Source organism: Sinocyclocheilus rhinocerous, unplaced genomic scaffold (genome assembly GCF_001515625.1).
Source record: "Sinocyclocheilus rhinocerous isolate Xijiao unplaced genomic scaffold, SAMN03320098_v1.1 scaffold1063, whole genome shotgun sequence".
Lineage (NCBI taxonomy): Eukaryota > Metazoa > Chordata > Actinopteri > Cypriniformes > Cyprinidae > Sinocyclocheilus > Sinocyclocheilus rhinocerous.
The window spans coordinates 1,569,096-1,590,056 of NW_015625586.1; the positions used below are offsets into that span (position 1 = coordinate 1,569,096).

Here is a 20,961-nt window from a genome sequence, read left to right on the forward strand (position 1 = left end):
AAAAAAACGGCACTCCATGTGATATTGATTAACTATATGAAATGATGTAAATGTATACATTTTCTGCCACCTTATCTTGAATTATGTGATCATTCTTAAAGCATATTAATAGACTGAATCATGCAGTGAACGAACGCACTCTAAATGCGTAGTCGCTTATGCGTGCACTCTGTAGGTGTGTTTTTGGTTTATGCAATATACTCGATAATGTCATGTCTCACGAGTTCAGTATTTGCGCTAAACCTGCGCAGATTTGGCTTGCATGAACTTCCCCAAGAAATTAATGAGTGAATATGTGTGTATATATGTGTATATATATATATACACACACTGTATATACACACACACACTACATTGTTACAAAAACCTATTACACATGAATGCGAATTTTCTGTTTAAAATATATTAAAATAGAGTTTTCTGATCACATAAAATCTTTGTGAGACTTTCAAAAATATACAAATTAAAAACCAACCCTACTAATGTAAAAACTTGTATTATAGTAATATTGTATTGCAAATAAAAGTGTTAGGCACATTATCACACGGTTGTCAATCCTTGTGCAGTATAGTTATATTATTGTTCTTCTCCACTGCAGCAGTATGCATGAGTGTGTGTGTCACTCTTGAAAGGGCACTGGCCCCACAGTGGGGCCCCCTGCCTGGGACCCACTGCCTGCCATCCATCAGAACAACACAGTTAGCAAAAACACTCGGCCACAACCTGCCAAAACCCACAGCCGTAATCAGTACATCTCCAACCTCTAAAGCTAGAGAGGTGTGGAGCTGTGTAGGTAAGAACAGTTAACTCACTGCTTGTTAACATGGTATATTTAAAATGCACAAACTATTGTTCTTTTTCTAATACTGCCCTCTTCAGTGTGTCTCACACTGTTCAAATTTTTTATTCAGCAGGGTTTTTAAGGCTCAATAAAACAATTTAAGAGTGTCGATAATATAATATTTTATATACCCCAAATCCAATTCTGATTGAAAACAATGGCAGGACAGAGGTGCCTTTTATTCTTCTGCACTGTACATCATCCAAAAGGAGCCTACAAAATATTCTAACTTATACTAAAATATTCTAACTTATATTCTAAAATACTGAGGACTACTACCTGAAAGCACAAGAAAAAACAACATCAAGAAACAAGATACAATAGATGAGTTTTAAAAAGGGGAAAAAAAGATGGATTTTCCAATCAGCTTTGTAGAAGCAGTGCCCACTAAAACCCCTTCAAATTGTCAGAAGTTCCCCAAGGCTCACCCTCAGGTCCTTTTCTAATTTGTTCATGCTGAATTTGGTGTTTGAAGCACATCAGCAGAGTTAGAACAACATCTTTACATTAGGAACAAAGGATTTGCTCTCAAATGGATCATCAGGTCCTTTTATATTCTCAGTAATGACCTTCAACTTGACTTTGCCAGGTAACACATTTCCAGGCTCAATTATCCCCCTTCAATAGATTTCAAAGGTGTTCTTTAGAAGCATAAAAGCGTTATAATTAGCGTGAGCCCTCGCTCACGTAATGTGCCAAACACAAAGCAGCTCAGTAGCTGCTAATTTCTTTAGCTGTCCTTACAGTTGTGTCTCATCTCTGTTGATCCTTCTTTCCTTCCTTCCACACATACATACAGAAAAGAAGAGACAAGCTCACACATCTTAAGACTCCTCACCAGCCGAGCTTGAGCCATGTGTGAAAGCCCATCGTGTCTCTGTCTTACTCTTCTTCTGGTGAGACTCAGGAGTCGAAAGGCAAAACAACTTTTTTCCTCCTCATAAGCATACTTCTGAAACATAACTAGTAGTTGGCGAAAAACTTGAAGTGAGAAGGGACACATTTTCACACATGATGAAAAGTCAAATAAACCTGGAAAGGAGCCCCTGAATATCCTTGAACCTGCACAAACGTGCAAATTAAAATTATTTCTGCAGCACTAAGACCAAAGTTTCACATTAAGATTAAATTGGTATGTTTAATTGGATATTTACACCAGCTAGCCCCCTCATTTGTGAACTGGACCACATCAACGAGATGCAAAAACAAAAAGAAATGTGTGCGCAATTTTGTGTGAAAATTGAGATTTTCATTCTAGATAATATACTGTAATCCAAATAATCCAGTAAATAAAAAACCAAATGAGCGACAAAAAACCCTAAATGAACGCAAGAAGTTTTTTTATATTTTGAATATTATTAATGTAATTCAACTCTGTGTAATATTTAATTACAAAACCATAAAGACAATTATAAATTTAATTTATAAGCTGTTTCCAAGTTGATTATGAATAAATGAGACATGAACAATCAAGTCAACAATTTATATTATTTGTAAGATAATTAATTGCCAGCAATGACTAGAATCATATTTCACTTCAAAAAGCAGTGAGCAGCGGTTGCATATAAATTAAGCTTTAACTGTACAGACAACTAAACATGAAGACGGCTAAACAAGAGACAGCAAAGCACAAAGAGATGTCTGATTATTATGACCAGACACAGACAAAGACTAGGTTTAAGACCTGCCGTGCTGAATCTCCCAGCATCCCTCTCCCCTGTGACCTCATCACAAAGTTAACACAAAACAGATTGGATGACAGCATCCTTCCTGTAGTCCAGCAGAGTTCAAAGTCACAGAAATAAACTAATCCCAAAAATTCTAGCATCCATCATAACTGAGCCAATAAAAACCCCCAGTTACACATAACACCCACCCTTTAAAAGTTAACATCAATGAACTGGCCCCTAAACGAGTATGTGCACACTCACACACACACACAAACACACAAAAGTGCCTTCAGCAGAGCCAATTAAGATCAAGTCTTCTGTTAACTTGTCATGCTGTCAAAGCAACAGCAAAAATGCAGCCGTTAAGGCCAATGAGCTGCCATGGTGATATGAGAGGGTTAACTGCTCTCTTCTGCCTCAGTTTCCAGGATCCAGACTAGATTGTTTAATGGCAAACTGGGAAGATTTTTTTAATCACAGTTTATTTTAAGGTCCAGTTCTCACTATTAACAAACCAAAAGTTAAGGTATTAGGAAGGATTAGGGATGTAGAATATGGAACTATAGAATGACTATTGCAATCAGATTCCCTGAACAAATGAATCATTTGAACAGTTTTTTTTAAACAGAAGAAGAGGAGAAAAACACAGGGCGGAAATTTGGATCTATCCATCGGGTACTGATTACCTGATGGATAGATCCGATAGGGTTAGGGTTACTATATTATAAAAATCAAGGTCAAATGTAAAAAATAAAAAAATAAATAAACATGCAGTTATGAGTCATTTATAACAAGATGCCTTTTCATAAATTATAATTTTTCATAGAATAATAGATTTCACAGAAACTGATTTTCATAGAATTTTGAGCATCAACTTGAGCATCACACACCAGAGAGATACATCCAATACAAGCTCAAAAACTATTCTGCTGGAAAGTCATTAGCATCTAATTTGTTTACCATCTTAAAGGTTTTGTTCAGGTTAAGTAATGCAAATCAATAATAATCTAGCAAAAACAAATTTGGGAGATTTCTCAAAGCTGTAATTGCTTAACTAGTTGTTACTGCGACACATTTTTACACACATTTTTGTTGAGCTCTTCAAACAGGTTTGTCACATACTAGTGCTATGGTGTGGCTCTGACTGATGTATGCACAGACATGTTACAAAGTGTAGTCATTTAGTCAATTTCACATGGGTTTGCAGTTTCTTTCCCTCTGTAAATACATAGTGATTATCGTAATTGCCTTTAAAAAATTCATACTTTATATTTTCAGAAGCATCATTAAACACGGGACGAACCACGGTTCAAACACGCATGCAGAACTGTGGGTGGCTAACCATATGGTTCTTATTTTTTTGTATGGGAACAGTTTTACCCCTACTGAGTAAAAGTACAAGTTTGCGTGACAGCGTGTGTAGGATTGTAGAGTTGTGGAATCTGCATGCGGCTTTAAACTGAGCTCCAGTGACACTCCGCCACCCAATTACTTGATGCAGACACACACACCACTGAATATTCTACATCCAGCGTCCACGTACACACACCAGAACGTGAAACAGAATAAAATTCAAAGAATCAAATAAGTTGCGAATGGTAATTTATTTTAAAAAAGCAGGATGTGAGGCGCTGTAAGAGACGAAGCGTGAGACTTTCTCCTCTCAACGCAGCCTTTGTTCCAGGCAACATCTGAAACAGGAAGGATTTTACACTGCATGTGATTACACCTCTTGTATAATAGGGAGGAAGTCACTGTTTAAATTCGGCTGAGTGCTGTAACGTGCAAACGGATCCTCAACAGAGGCTTTCTGTCACTGCAAACAAACTGACTCCTCACACTCCGGGATTCCAATGCACGTCTGGGGCGACGTCTGTAAAGCACCGTCACACTATGAAAGCATTTATATGATGTAATCACTGAAACATGAATCCCATTAAATCCCCATACTACTATGTCCCAAGCAGACATGACAAATCGACAGGAAATTGTCATTTGTTTACGGTATATTTGATCAAATACATGCAGCCTTGGTGAGCATAAGAGGCTTTCAAAAACATTACAGGGCACCTATTATGCCCCTTTTTACAAGATGTAATATAAGTCTCAGGTGTCCCCAGAATGTCTGTGAAGTTTCAGCTCAAAGTACCCCACAGATCATTTATTATATCATTTTGAAAATGACTATTTTGAGTGGAAGCAAAACACACTGTTTTCGTGCATGTTTCTTTAAATGCAAATAAGCTGCTGCTCCCCGCGCCCTTTTCCAGAATAGGACTGCCTTTACAGCTCGTACCTCAGATACTCTGCTAAAAAAACATCTGTTAGGTTTTGATTATCATGTTGATCGTGCTGAAATCATGCATTTTAAAGCCATATCACTTTCAATTTCATATATATACGGTTTTATAAGCACACACATCAGAAGCACGTGCACAGAAAGTGTCTGTCACACGGATTGAGAGTACTTTTTCATGTCTTATTGCGCTTACACTGTCAAATAGTGCTGGGCGGTATTTTAAAATACCGCAATACCGGTGTATGTCGCTTAAACAACGTTCGGAACGCGACACTGTTTGAAAGGGGTCCATTTTCACTGTTGCACTGTGGTGAGGGAACAGCTGTATGTGTTACTAAACATGAAAGTTCTGAAACTGAAGCTGTAGAACTAATAGAACGTGATGACACAGAAGAACTCATCCACAATATCCACATTGACCCCACAAATATCCACCGCCCCCTGCCATCAGCTCCCGCGTCTCACACACACGAGCGTGACTTTAGCACTAGATATAGCAACTTTCAGACCCTTTTAGCGGCTTTTTTCCATACAATATTCATACTGACAAACCTAGCGACTTTTTTGGATAAACCTTAGCCTTATGTCTGTGAAGTAGGACTGCACGGTATTGGAAAAAAACTGACATCGCGTTATCTTTTTTTCTGCAATATATTACGATTTGTAGAAATAGAGGAATGTTCATCAGATGTCTTGAAATGCTCATAGGCATCTTTATAGTAAATAAATATAATAAAAAAGTATACTAATAAAACCCTGAAAATGACTTTACTTTTTGCCTTATTGTGGGTTGTTTAATACACTATTTGACTCACCTTATTCACTTTCAGACAAATCAAGGATATAATATGTTATGATATTAATAATGAATGTTGCTTCTTATCTTAAACTAAGGGAGCTCATTTGTGAATGAAGAAGTGCAGTAGGCGTGCTGCGATAGTCGTGTTGACGCAACACTAGTTTCGTCACTTGCCCACCGCGGCACCGGCCCCCACCGTTGTTTTGATTTTCATAGTAATAAAAATAATTTGGTTAGTTAGAGCAGTGTTTCCCAACCTTTCTTTAGTCGTGGCACCCTACAAAATTAATTTTATCACAATATTTGAATTTTTTACTTCGATATGATACTTTGAAAAGTATAGATATTCGGTACAACAGGGAAGAACTGCAGAACATAGTGTCATACAGATATTTTTAATATTATGAAAAAAAATTGTCCATCAATGGTGGCAATCAGTAGGCTAATTTCTAATGAAAAGACCAATTTATATGACAGATTTTAATGTAGGCTTTTATTAATATGTAAACATTGTGAGATAGCTAGTTATAATGGTAATTAAACAAAGTTTTGCGTATTTAGCGTATTTTTGATTTTACAGTTGGGTAATTGTTGCAGTAGCACGAGATAGCTTGATTTAAAACTTTGAATTGAATAAACAATGACAAGGAGGCTAAGCAGTTAATAAAATAAGAACAAATAAAGAAATTACTAAGGATAGCACATATAAAAAATAACGATAAGCCAACAAATGAAATAAATAGCTTTTTAGTTTTTCAGGTAGGTCTAACACACAGTAGGGCTATTAAGAGATTTTTTTTTTTACCAATTATCCAAATAATGTTTAATCCTAGAAAGCTATTATTATCAGAGGACACGTGAGCATAACGGTTAGCAGATCAATGAATGAGAGGGCAGTGTTACCAGAGTTGCCCATTTACCACACCTTGTTACAGCACAGTAGGGCTATTGCAAACAGAAACAATACTGTACTACATCGATGTTTCCTGTCAGCTCGATTTTTGAGTGGACTTTGCTGTTCCGATGAGCATGAACGGTATATGAGTGGAGCACTCACATGGGCCGTGAGCGACTGAGCGGAGCACACACACGCATAGAGCGGGATAATACGAAGAGCATCACACCACGTGAAAGTGATTCCTGAGCGGTGAACTAATTTTCGGCAGCCGGAATTTCAGTGCATCTCTAATAACTGGCGACATCAGAAATGGATATTATATAATAGCTGCTTTTTTGAACATTTTAGCAATTTAAAAATATTAAAAAAGGATTTTTTACACGGCGCCCCTGCTCTCGACAGACGGCACCCCGGTTGGGAAACACTGCGTTAGAGAACAGACACTACAATTTGTCGTTGTACTCTTTTGTTATTGTCCATTCAAGCAAATGATGCCGAATTGCTGCTAATTCAAAAGTGAAAGTAAAATGCGTACGGGCATTTACAAGCTATTTAAAAGTGAAGGAAAGCGAGGAAAAGAGGGAAAGCTCGAAGGAACTCCAACATCATCCTTTCTGTAGCCAAAATATTTCCCTATAACTGACGATGCATTTCTTTTTGCAACCAAATCTTCCATTTCGGTGCTTTTCTCCCATTCCTCACTTATTTCACCATTCGCACGCAGAGACTGCATGTAAAAAATGTGAAGCAGCAAACTTGTGCTTTGTACATTGTTTTTTTAAAGTCCCCCTGTAGTGAAAATCAACTTTATGTTGTTTATTCGTCTATGTGGTGTTTTTAATATGCTTTTAGACAAACCATGTGTCAATCCATTATTATAAAACGGATAGTTCCGGTCCTTGATTCTGATTGGTTGAGCCACGTTCAAAGCTGCTGCAAATTACACTACAAACATACACCTTTGCTTACTTCTGTGTGTTGCTCGGCAACCACTTTGTTGGAACCACAAGTGTTTCTGAGGAACTACATTGTTTGGTGGAAGAATACGGTTTTTATTTATATCATTACACTTTATTTGCTCTGTTTTATTCTGTGAAACCTTACTACGTATATGGAATAACCATTTTATAAAAGCAATAAGCCCCGTGAAGCCATGGTTTACAGTGAATTTATAACAGCTAAGGGGGTTTTAGGCAACCCCTAACAACCCCCCTTAGCTGTTATAAATTCACTGTAAACCACGGCTTCTTGGGGCTTATTGCTTTAATCAACACCATTGCTGCCGAGTATTTTCTCCTTAAAACTGTAGTTTCCCAAAGGCTGTCCCAGAAACGCGGTTTGAAACAGCCCTCGGTTTGCTATGTGACAATTCAATAACCAATCACGTCAAGGGATAGATTCTAGAGATGCACCGATTGACCGGCCAGTGATTGGAATCGGCCGATTTTTCACATGACCGGCCCGGATCGGTGACCGGCCGGTCAGTCTCACGTCTAGCCGATTCCGAGCCGATCCTTTTATTGCCAGTGGCGCCGGCAATGATGTCACAGCAACGCGCACACTCACAGTCACGTGTAAACATGTCGTTTCACATGAGAATGATTCTAAATTTAATTGCATTCAGTGTAATCGGCGACTGATAATGTATTTATGTCGTGCCAGATGAGGCTTGCACAGCCCGAGTGAGTGTGTGAGAGAGACAGCACACACAAAGTAACTCACAGAAATGTATTGATTCATACTGTGGTAGAAAAAAAAAAAGATATTTACAAAATATGATTTAGGTAAGCAACATTATACGGCCATGACATTTCCACGAATATTAATATCAACACGATTGCAATGTGACACTAATTTTTGAATGAATCGAGTGAGTCAATGATTCAGTGGCCCATTCATAAGGACAGTCACTTGCCTCGTTTCTGAATGAATCAGCCGTTTGAATGAATCGGTTGAATGAATGAATAAATGACTCGCTCATTAAAACAGACATTTGCCGCCACCTACTGGTGGTTTAGTCATATTTAAAATTATTATTGAATTTTTCAACATTTATTTGTATGTTTAAAAAAATATGTAAAACAATTTTATAAAATTATTTATGCATTTGAAATTTTGTACTGTAAATGCATTTATGGCACCTCAGCTTCATCAAACTGTCTGTGCAAATGCATCTAATGCCACTTCAGATGCAGCTTCTGTTTCCTCAGCAGTGGAAAGATTATTAATTATAAACTAATTTCATATGAATGGTAACAACTCTACAGTTTCTTATTATTCCAACTGAATTAATTTTAACAAAGTAAGAATTTGATGTGAAAGATGACACATTTAATAAGGTTAGGGGGAAAAAATGACCATTTATAAACATAGTGGGAAATGACATCTGTTTTGTTACATACAGCAACTCATTTTAAAGGAGTCATATGATATTATGTAAATATTTTTGCATTTAAATTTGCATAGATTTTTGTTTGTATATGCTGTTAATCATAGTTCTTAGAAAGAAAATCGGAATCGGCAAAAATCGGTATTGGCAGGTCACACTTCCAAAAAATCGGAAATCGGAATCGGCCAAGAAAATTGCAATCGGTGCATCTCTAATAGATTACCATCACTAGCATACAAAATAAACCAATACCAGCACAAAACCAAAAATAATTTAGAGCAAAAAACCCATGAAGCCATGGTTTAATGTGAATTTAGAACCGCTAGTGTGCATTATAACCCATTGCAACATTGTAAAAGTAGCCCGGAGTCAGACCCACCTCTCCCGCATCGTCGTCTGCTCGTGGGCGCGAATTGGAATCACAAACGGCTGCATTGGAGTTTAAGGCATTTTAGGACACAACATCGTCAAGTAAGTAACTTTATCATGCCTAGAGCTGATCCGTGCTGGTCGCGGAGGAAATATATCAACTTTGCGCAGTGGATCGCCAGATCGGCTTTCACCGTGGACGAAGCGAAGTCCAGCCCGGGGTCGTCACATGTGGTTGCTGCAAGCCTGCCAGCTGCTCCTTCGTCGAATCCGCCGGCCGCGCCATTCTCAAGCTCAACAGACTCCTCTCACTCAGCCCGCCGGCCGTTCCTCACTCTAGCCGCCGGTCTCTGTTCACTCTAGGCCGCCGTCGCGTGTGACGCTATGTTTCGTTGTGAAAGCGAAACTACTTTGTTTGGCCTTCCAAAAGAGGACACGACTAGAAATCAGTGGTTAAGTTGTATTTGCAACACTGTTCCAGAACACTTCAACCCAAATATTCAGAAGTGTGCAGGACATTTTATGGAGGACCGTTTCCTGATCCTGGTAGAGTAGACTACAATGCCGGCTGTTCTGACTCACAGACTGTAAGTAAGTTTTTTATATTTAAAGAATTTGCCACTGATGATTCAAACGCGAGTTTTGGGCAGTGTAGAGTAGCACTTGTTGTTTGTCATTTCACAAATGTTACAGTATTCACTGTAGTTGTCCGCTAGTAAAAACACAGTTTTATCAGTCATCATTATCCGTGTATGCCATTGTTTCACGTTTACTACAGTTCAGGGCAACAGGAGGCGCTGGCTGGTGTGACTGAGTGGAGGCGGGGCTAATGTGCATATTCATAGATCCGCGTATAGTAAATGAGGCAAGGGTGTAGAGTTACATTCAAGCTATTTTAAGGCATATAATATGTCATTTTGATGATCAAAGATGAGTTTTAAGGGATAAAATATTTGACTACAGAGGGACTTTAAGAACCCTTAAATCAGAATTAATTACTTTATATCAGGCAAATATAGAACCGTGCGAGATAATTTTTTCTTTTGAATCAAACAAAAATGTATACTTTTTGCCCTGCATCACACCTTCTGCAATGTGACTATTGCGCATGCGCACATCGCAATGTCATTGCTGAAACAATGTATCATGCAGCCCTACTGTGAAGGTAAACATCTGGGAAAAAATTGCATGTTTATATTAGATCAGCATATTAAGTGACAGCAGCATAATATACAGTACCTATACTGCTGTCTATGCTGTTAATATGAGCCAAACAATAAAATAAAAACAGAAAATCACTCACTGCTCTGAACTGAATAGCATTTATAGATTTAAATAGACATTTCTTACGTGAATCAGGGCTCCAGGCTCATTCTTCCCACTGGTCGCTCTTTTGCGACTAACTTTCTCAGTTGGTCGCACGAGCACATAATTTGGTTGCATTTTTTTTTTTTTATTTAGCGCTACAACATGGGATCAATCAATGCATGCTGATGAACCTTTATCATAGTTTATAGTTATATGGAAACGAAAGTGGTTAACATTCAACCCATTCTTTTTCATCTGAGTTTGTGATTTGAATTTTGTGAACGGGAGTTCCTCTTTTGCTGTTATAAGCCAAGCTTCAGGTGCTTTCACTTTCGAATTCGCAATCTTGGTGTCACGTTTTACAAGAAAAGATAATTGTCTGTTTTGCTTACCTACATCTACACACTTTTCACTTTTTAAGACTAAAACTAAATATGGATTCATTGTTATTCTTAATTAAAAAGCACAACAACAATAAAACAGTATAGGATACAATGACAAACTAGCTTACAAAACATTTATTAACAAAAACTAATAAGATGAGGCATGGCATACACCACATGCTGTATTATATGTATTATATATACATACACTGCATAGGTTAAGCTTATGGGGCTGTCACGTGATGAACGAACGACTCGGAAAAACCCGAAGACCCGAAACAGGTGAACTACTTAACTAATTCCAGTACAGAACCTATAAGATGTTGCGCATGCGTGACTGAACAAATCACTCCCCGAGACGACTCGTTCTTCCCGAGTCACATTAAAGATTTGTTCAAAATGAACGAATCGTTCAAGAACGACCCATCACTATTGGCAGGGCGGCCAGAGCGAATTCTGACGCTCTCGCCAGCGGCGGTGTGAACGCAACGCAAGTGCTGCGCAGCTCAAACGAGTAGCGTTATGCTTTTCGTTATGCTTTCAGTTTCGTTTGCTATTTGATGTTTCTCATGCAACAGAAATGGCAGCGCTTAGGAGTTGAACAACACACAAAATTTAGTCGCACAGGCAGAAAAAATGGTCGCAAAATGCGACCATTTGTTCGCAGTCTGGAGCCCTGGTGAATGCTGTTTTTAAATGCTCTAGCATGCAGATAATCATGGCGGATAGTGTGCGGCTCACTCAGGGCAGTGTCTCTGCTAATACGGCAGGGCCTTTAAAATGCGATGTCATGTTTTACGGATTCTGTAAACAGCTTGTTCTGAGACACTGCTTATGATTTATGGGGATTAAAAGAAAAGGAGCCGGTGGATTTTTATCATTATAGGGTGGTTTGTTTACACACACTGTCAACACATATTTACAGTGGGTACGGAAAGTATTCAGACCCCCTTAAATTTTTCACTCTTTGTTATATTGCAGCCATTTGCTAAAATCATTTAAGTTAATTTTTTTTCCTCATTAATGTACACACAGCACCCCATATTGACAGAAAAACACAGAATTGTTGACATTTTTGCAAATTTATTAAAAAAGAAAAACTGAAAAATGCTCAGTATTTAGTAGAAGCACCCATTTGATCTAATACAGCCATGAGTCTTTTTGGAAAAGATGCAACAAGTTTTTCACACCTGGAATTGGGGATCCTCTGCCATTCCTCCTTGCAAATCCTCTCCAGTTCTGTCAGGTTGGACGGTAAACGTTGGTGGACAGCCATTTTTAGGTCTCTCCAGAGATGCTCAATTGGGTTTAAGTCAGGGATCTGGCTGGGCCATTCAAGAACAGTCACAGAGTTGTTGTGAAGCCACTCCTTCGTTATTTTAGCTGTGTGCTTAGGGTCATTGTCTTGTTGGAAGGTAAACCTTAGTTCCAGTCTGAGGTCCTGAGCACTCTGGAGAAGGTTTTCGCCCAGGATATCCCTGTACTTGGCCGCATTCATCTTTCCCTCGATTGCAACCAGTCGTCCTGTCCCTGCAGCTGAAAAACACCCCCACAGCATGATGCTGCCACCACCATGCTTCACTGTTGGGACTGTATTGGACAGGTGCCTGGTTTTCTCCACACATACCACTTAGAATTAAGGCCAAAAAGTTCTATCTTGGTCTCATCAGACCAGAGAATCTTATTTCTCACCATCTTGGAGTCCTTCAGGTGTTTTTTTAGCAAACTCCATGCGGGCTTTCATGTGTCTTGAACTGAGGAGAGGCTTCCGTCGGGCCACTCTGCCATAAAGCCCCGACTGGTGGAGGGCTGCAGTGATGGTTGACTTTCTACAACTTTCTCCCATCTCCCGACTGCATCTCTGGAGCTCAGCCACAGTGATCTTTGGGTTCTTCTTTACCTCTCTCACCAAGGCTCTTCTCCCCCGATAGCTCAGTTTGGCCGGACGGCCAGCTCTAGGAAGGGTTCTGGTCATCCCAAACGTCTTCCATTTAAGGATTATGGAGGCCACTGTGCTCTTAGGAACCTTAAGTGCAACAGAAATTTTTTTGTAACCTTGGCCAGATCTGTGCCTTGCCACAATTCTGTCTCTGAGCTCTTCAGGCAATTCCTTTGACCTCATGATTCTCATTTGCTCTGACATGCACTGTGAGCTGTAAGGTCTTATATAGACAGGTGTGTGGCTTTCCTAATCAAGTCCAATCAGTATAATCAAACACAGCTGGACTCAAATGAAGGTGTAGAACCATCTCAAGGATGATCAGAACAAATGGACAGCACCTGAGTTAAATATATGAGTGTCACAGCAAAGGGTCTGAATACTTAGGACCATGTGATATTTCAGTTTTTCATTTTTAATAAATCTGCAAAAATGTCAACAAATCTGTGTTTTTCTGTCAATATGGGGTGCTATGTGTACATTAATGAGGAAAAAAAATTAACTTAAATGATTTTAGCAAATGGCTGCAATACAACAAAGAGTGAAAAATTTAAGGGGGTCTGAATACTTTCCGTACCCACTGTATATACACACATTTAAGAAAATAAAAGAAATTAAATAAAAATGACAAATGCATTCAACAACATTTCAAAACTAAACATTTAAATGAAAACAAAAAAATAAAGCTAAAAACAATTCAAAATATTAAAGAACAAAAGGTATAAGAGTATAATAATGATTCTAACATAACACTAAGCCAAACACCAAAAAAACAACTACATATGTGTATGTACAGCCACACACATATACATGTACATATATATAAATACATTAAATATATATATATATTATTTCATTTCCATTTTGTATGTTGAAGTACTGAAATAACTCAAATTAAATAAAACTAAAACTTAATAAAAAAAACTATATAGACATAATAAAAAAACTAATAAAATGACAACATGACTACAACTGTAACTAAAACTAAAATAGATAACTAATACAAATCAAACTACAGTAGTTTATCAGTAATCCTAAAAAAAAATAACACTGAGGCAAACAATATTTTGAAGAATGTTGGTAACCAAACAGTTTATGGTTTACAGTAGCCACAGTATGCAAAAATACAATGGCTACCATCAACTGTTTGGTTACCTACACTCTTCAAAATATATTTTTCTGTGCTCAAACACTCATACAGGTTTGGAACAACTTGATGTAAGGAAATGATGACAATTTAAATTTTTTGGCCAAATGAAGCCTTTAAGTTTTCTGTAACATTATGTTCACATATGCAAACGTTGCATTATCTAATTAAATATGCACTCATTTGCATATATTTCCAGAATAATAAACTGAACATTGCATAAAGCCTGGTCCAATTTTTTTTTTACATATTAGAGTTAAAGGCTTTTACTGAGGGGATCTCTCTTTTAATCGCTCCATAAATCACAAAATACCGCCAGAAAAAAACCACCATATTTAGAGGTTACAGTGGGTACGGAAAGTATTCAGACCCCCTTAAATTTTTCACTTTTTGTTATATTGCAGCCATTTGCTAAAATCATTTAAGTTAATTTTTTTTCCTCATTAATGTACACATAGCACCCCATATTGACAGAAAAACACAGATTTGTTGACATTTTTGCAGATTTATTAAAAAAGAAAAACTGAAATATCACATGGTCTTAAGTATTCAGACCCTTTGCTGTGACACTCATATATTTAACTCAGGTGCTGTCCATTTGTTCTGATCATCCTTGAGATGGTTCTACACCTTCATTTGAGTCCAGCTGTGTTTGATTATACTGATTGGACTTGATTAGGAAAGCCACACACCTGTCTATATAAGACCTTACAGCTCACAGTGCATGTCAGAGCAAATGAGAATCATGAGGTCAAAGGAATTGCCTGAAGAGCTCAGAGACAGAATTGTGGCAAGGCACAGATCTGGCCAAGGTTACAAAAAACTTTCTGCTGCACTTAAGGTTCCTAAGAGCACGGTGGCCTCCATAATCCTTAAATGGAAGACGTTTGGGATGACCAGAACCCTTCCTAGAGCTGGCCGTCTGGCCAAACTGAGCTATCGGGGGAGAAGAGCCTTGGTGAGAGAGGTAAAGAAGAACCCAAAGATCACTGTGGCTGAGCTCCAGAGATGCAGTCGGGAGATGGGAGAAAGTTGTAGAAAGTCAACCATCACTGCAGCCCTCCACCAGTCGGGGCTTTATGGCAGAGTGGCCCGACGGAAGCCTCTCCTCAGTGCAAGACACATGAAAGCCGGCATGGAGTTTGCTAAAAAAACACCTGAAGGACTCCAAGATGGTGAGAAATAAGATTCTCTGGTCTGATGAGACCAAGATAGAACTTTTTGGCCTTAATTCTAAGCGGTATGTGTGGAGAAAACCAGGCACCTGTCCAATACAGTCCCAACAGTGAAGCATGGTGGTGGCAGCATCATGCTGTGGGGGTGTTTTTCAGCTGCAGGGACAGGACGACTGGTTGCAATCGAGGGAAAGATGAATGCGGCCAAGTACAGGGATATCCTGGACGAAAACCTTCTCCAGAGTGCTCAGGACCTCAGACTGGAACTAAGGTTTACCTTCCAACAAGACAATGACCCTAAGCACACAGCTAAAATAACGAAGGAGTGGCTTCACAACAACTCTGTGACTGTTCTTGAATGGGCCAGCCAGAGCCCTGACTTAAACCCAGTTGAGCATCTCTGGAGAGACCTAAAAATGGCTGTCCACCAACGTTTACCATCCAACCTGATAGAACTGGAGAGGATCTGCAAGGAGGAATGGCAGAGGATCGCCAAATCCAGGTGTGAAAAACTTGTTGGATCTTTCCCAAAAAGACTCATGGCTGTATTAGATCAAAAGGGTGCTTCTACTAAATACTGAGCATTTTTCAGTTTTTCTTTTTTAATAAATCTGCAAAGATGTCAACAATTCTGTGTTTTTCTGTCAATATGGGGTGCTGTGTGTACATTAATGAGGAAAAAAAATTAACTTAAATGATTTTAGCAAATGGCTGCAATATAACAAAGAGTGAAAAATTTAAGGGGGTCTGAATACTTTCCGTACCCACTGTATGTTCAAACAACATGTAAAAGTGAATTTTGCATAATAGGTGCCCTTACCGACCCTGAAATTGTGATGGTAATGTACATACTGAAGATTTCAAACAGTGCAATAGCAAAAACAGACTGTTTAACTCTAAATAACAGAGATAGGGTGGAAAATGGTAATGTAAAACTAAATTACGACCACTCTGGAGCAAAAACACCCAGAACGCAAAATAAAACGCCTCTAACATCTACTTTCATTATCTACAAGGATTCACCTCAATGCCAATAATCGACATGCTTTCACTACCTCACTACAGTTTCATTACATCACAGATTCAGAGAAGATCTGCACAAAGAATTTGAGGAAGTTGACACAAATGATAAAACAGTACAGAAGCATAATATCATATAAACAGAAAAATAATTAATTTAAACAAATTATAATAATTATATTTATAGTGTAAAACTTTGAATCTGAAAACACCAAATATGGACAAATAACAATTCATTCATGCCACTTACATCACTGTGGATCAGATTAACATTCCTATATGTATGTCCGTTTGCTAAAACACAGAACAGCAAAAAAGGTTCTTATAGCATGGATTATCTTGATACGAGCAATTCACGGTCATCAATTACAGTGAGGGAGACAAAGACAGAGACAGTGTGCCGCTCTTAAGAGATAAAAGAGCCATAGGCTAATGCTGAAAGAGATGTAGAGAACAGAGACGGGGATAAAAACAGACAAGGTCATGAGCGGCTAATTATCCTGTCAGTAGTAATGCACTCAAGCCTGTGATCACCACAGGGTCATCCGTACCACACGCACCTGAGACAGAGGTGTGTGGCGGTACGTTTTAACTTAGCGGACGAGTCTGTTTGTGCGCTTGGTGCAAGTCCTTCACCTCTTGGATGCAGGTACATGGTCTGACACAGAAAACACATTTAAAACATTATTAAAACGTTATTCCTTTCAGTCTTAAAATTTAAGATTTTTCATGCAGCGGCCTTTCAGCACCCAGTGGCCCATTATTAGCTGTAAAAATGCCACTTTCATTACCCCATTGTCATCGAGATGCTCAAATCTGCATCCTTCAGCACCAAACCTTCACCTTTTCATTTCTGCTCAGCTCCTTTTCTTTTCGCCCCCACTTCACATCTCTGCAAAAATCTCCCAGTGTCCTTCTCTGCCCATTAAAGAGGCCCTTTTTATTTTTCTCTTCTTGTTCTTCCCTAAATCAATCCATTTCCCCAACTGAATCACTCCACTCATGCGCCATAAAGCTTGTAATATAAGTGTCCATGAGCTTTACAACAAGCACAAAGTAAAAAACAGCCATGTAAAAGTTTTGTTTCTCTTAATTTTTTAATTCCATCAAGTTAATTAGGTCTAAAATGTCTTTTACCCGCCACCCGGATGTTTTTTACCTATTGGTGATGAGGCAGATATGTGGCATCACGTGGCAGCCGTTCCTCTCCCTCCAATGAAGTTCTCAGCTTCACAGATTCTGTGGAGTGCTTATGAGTTTTGATTTTCAAAGATCCAGAAAGAGATCTGAGAAAAGAAGCAGAAGAAAAGAGAAGTATGAAAACGCAGTGAGGTCATCGAGACATGCCACAAAATGAGAGTACAGATAAAGGGAACTATAAAACTGAAACCACCCATTTTTGACATTTCTTAGAGCAAACATAAAAAACAATTCTATGAATAATTTTGTTTAAATAAAATATACATTTCATAACACATCACTGAACAACTGATTTTTAATTTTACTTTTTATCTGAAACTTGGCCACAAAATAAAAGCCATAGTTATTCAACACAAATGAATAGGTCTGGGAAAAAACTAGTTATGCAACACTTGAGTAACAAAAACTGTAAAAGTAATGTTATAAAACAGAATTTATTATAATAACATTCTTGACTGAGTAAAACTGTTGTTTTTTTCCCCCATCATGAAATCAGTCAACAGCAACGCTAAAATTTTGTCTTGCCAAAGCGCTGGACATTCAGGTATTTAAGGCGCAAGAACAGCTCAAGGAGAGTTGGTCGTTCTGAAGCCCTGAAGCACTCAGGCCAGTTCAGAAATCAATCCCATCATGCCCTAGACATGACATCAAACACAGGCTGGGCTCTACACTCCCAGGGAAGCCCAAATCTCCACAGCTTAACACCATTATCATCCAAAATCCTGCTCACGGCAATACTGAGGGCTGGATTCTCCATTCCTTCAGCTAGTATGTGTGTGTGTCCAGTCTAGTACAGCAGGTATCTGTGTAAATTGAGAGATTTCTGGGTCATATGATGCACTCACTGATGGCTGAAATAAGCCCCTTTTTTAGATGACTCATGTCATTGAACTCTGGGGCTTTTGAGCAAAGGATCAGCTACAGCACTTCCGGTCAAGCGTTTTAGTGTGCCACTCAAAGTTCAGACAATTTCAACAACCCCACTTGCCGCTGACATTTCAAAGCACAACCAATGATTACCTGTGACTTCACAAGACGTATACAGTCCCTGTGTGTGTGTGTGTGTGTGTGTGTGTGTACCAATTTATTTGTTGTTTTCCATTCTATAATTTATCAAAGTAATCAAACCACTAGACTTTTCTTTTCCTAGCTCAAACAGTTTCCCGCTTTCTTGCTACCTAGCAACCTTATAAAATCAGTCTTCCATGACGCTGTCTGCAAAGCTTCACATGTGGACGTCAAAGCAGTGCATGCCACCCTGATGTGAGTCATGTGAAATGGGCTTTAAACCTACAAAATACGTGTGGAACTCAAGGGTGTTCACTCAATGATACCAATATTTGAAATATCAAACCTAAGATATGTATAATTACAGGCTCTGCTATTTTTGTTATTTCTGCTGCAATTATGCCAAAGCTTCTTGTTTTCTCTTTTTTCATTAAAATGAATTCAAATAAACTATGAGTATTGATATTAAATCAATTAACCACTAGGCATGGGCGATATGACCAAAATCTTATATCATGATGATATGAGTAATGTTATTTCATGGTAACAATATATATCACAAAATTGTAGGGATGCACCGAAATGAAAATTCTGGGCTGAAACCGAAACCAAAAATTCTGGATGCACTTGGCTGAAAGCCAAAACTGTTTTGTAATTATTTATTATTTTATTAAATAATAAGTAATTTTGTAAGGCTTTTTAATTTAACTTAATTTTTAACGACACTGAATTTAAAAAACACAAGCCAATAAAATAACCACACTTATGGCGCTTTTCCACTGCATGGTATGGCACAGTATGGCTTGGTACGGTTCACTTTTTGGGGGTTTTCCACTGGGTACAGTACCTGGTACTTTTTTTAGTACCACCTCGGTTGGGGTTCCAAGTGAACCGTACCGTTACCAAAACGTGACGTGTAAACTCTGCTGATCACGGATTGGCCGGAGAGAATCGTCACTACCTGCGTCACTGAACTTGCGACACAAACACAAAAGAACCGCTAGATTTAAATCAGCACAGCCAGCGAAGGATCGAACGCAACTGTTTTGAACGAGACTCTAAAGCGGTACTGAACTGCAGTGGAAACGCAACCCGTGCCGAGCCGAACCGTGCCGTGCCGTACTGAGCCGTACCGAGCCGAGTCGTACCACGCAGTGGAAAAGCGCCATTATTGAAATTAACAAAAAAATTGGACAGAATATATATTAATATTAAATACCAATGTATTATATTTATTCAGTTCTATGCAACAAAATCAAATATGTAGCTAATCCTTGGACCGCATGCTGTGGAAAGCTAAACCATCAGAGCTCAGGGTCGCCCAGGCTACGCCCAAAGTGCTGCAATAACCAATCAGAAAAAAAATTATATATTTTTTAAACCCACACGATCGTTGTTTTCTTGATCAATCGTTGCTGTCACGGCCGAGTACTCAATCTCTGTTGTACATCCCTACTCCAAAATCTCTACCGGCTGACAAATTTCTACCAGTTTATCGTGTCTACCAGTATATCGCCCACCCCTATTAACTACTATTCATTTTGTGATTCCTGAAGCTTTAAAAACTGTAAAATAACAGTTATTGCCAAGGAGAAAAAAATTTATCTGATTCCAGTTTGCATCATAATTTTGTGTGTCATTTAGATTGGAGGTAGAGTATTTCAATATTAATAATTTAAATAATTTTAATTTATAATAATTTTAATTAAAATACTTTCAAATCATTATATGGACTCTATGAAAGTTAGATGAGGCCCCTTAGTGCACCCAGGCCTCCTGGTTGAAAACCACAGCATATAATCCATATGAAAAATGGGAATGGGAAAAGATGCTGTAGAGCTAAAAAATGCACTATAAAATGACGTGTGTGCTATATTCCAAGTCTTCTCAAGACTGGTCTCATTTTATGCTTCATGAAGGAAATAAAGTCATGTGGGTCTAGAGTAGGCTTGCCGCGATAGACGGTGTTGACGGTGTTAAGCCGCAACACCGGTTAAGTCACTTGCCCACCGCGGCACCGACCCCCACTGTCGTTTTGAATTTTTATAGTAATAAAAATCATTTAGTTCCGTAAAAGAACAGACACTACAATTAAAAACTGAATGCGGCTGCTCAATGCAGTGTGCCGAACGACAGTCACATCACAGATCAGATTTCATTTCTCCAGTGAGGAGAGTGAGTCGATCTGACTGACAAGAAGAGAAAGGTTAGACAGACAAGACGATCGCGGATGATTTAGTTTCGAAACGAGATGCAAAAGCGCCTGTTTGGCAATATTTTGGATTTTGAAAAGCCTGTTGACTTTTGCCATTTATCTAAGGTGATTTTGGAAGTTTTATTTAATAAGTTTACTTATTTAATTGGTTCCACATTGTTTGCTGATTTTTACTTTATTTAAACTTTGTGTCATTTATTTATTTTATTTGCAAGGTGTATGCCGTGCCTCCAAGCTTTCTTACTCGTTTTGCTAATAAACGTCCTACGTTTCTTATTTATTTGGTTATATATTATACACG

The 20,961-nt window shown here is 38.4% G+C and overlaps 1 protein-coding gene across 2 annotated transcripts in view; it reads right to left on the bottom strand.

Moving 5' to 3' along the window:
* The window catches only part of LOC107754841 (speckle-type POZ protein-like), a 96,437-nt gene that overhangs the window by 44,277 nt on the left and 31,199 nt on the right, over positions 1-20,961 (bottom strand). For both annotated transcript variants that reach the window (XM_016571454.1, XM_016571458.1), the window contains exon 2: positions 17,397-17,523. The gene's annotated coding sequence lies outside the window, so the exon portion shown is untranslated. The remainder of the gene's footprint in view (positions 1-17,396; positions 17,524-20,961) is intronic.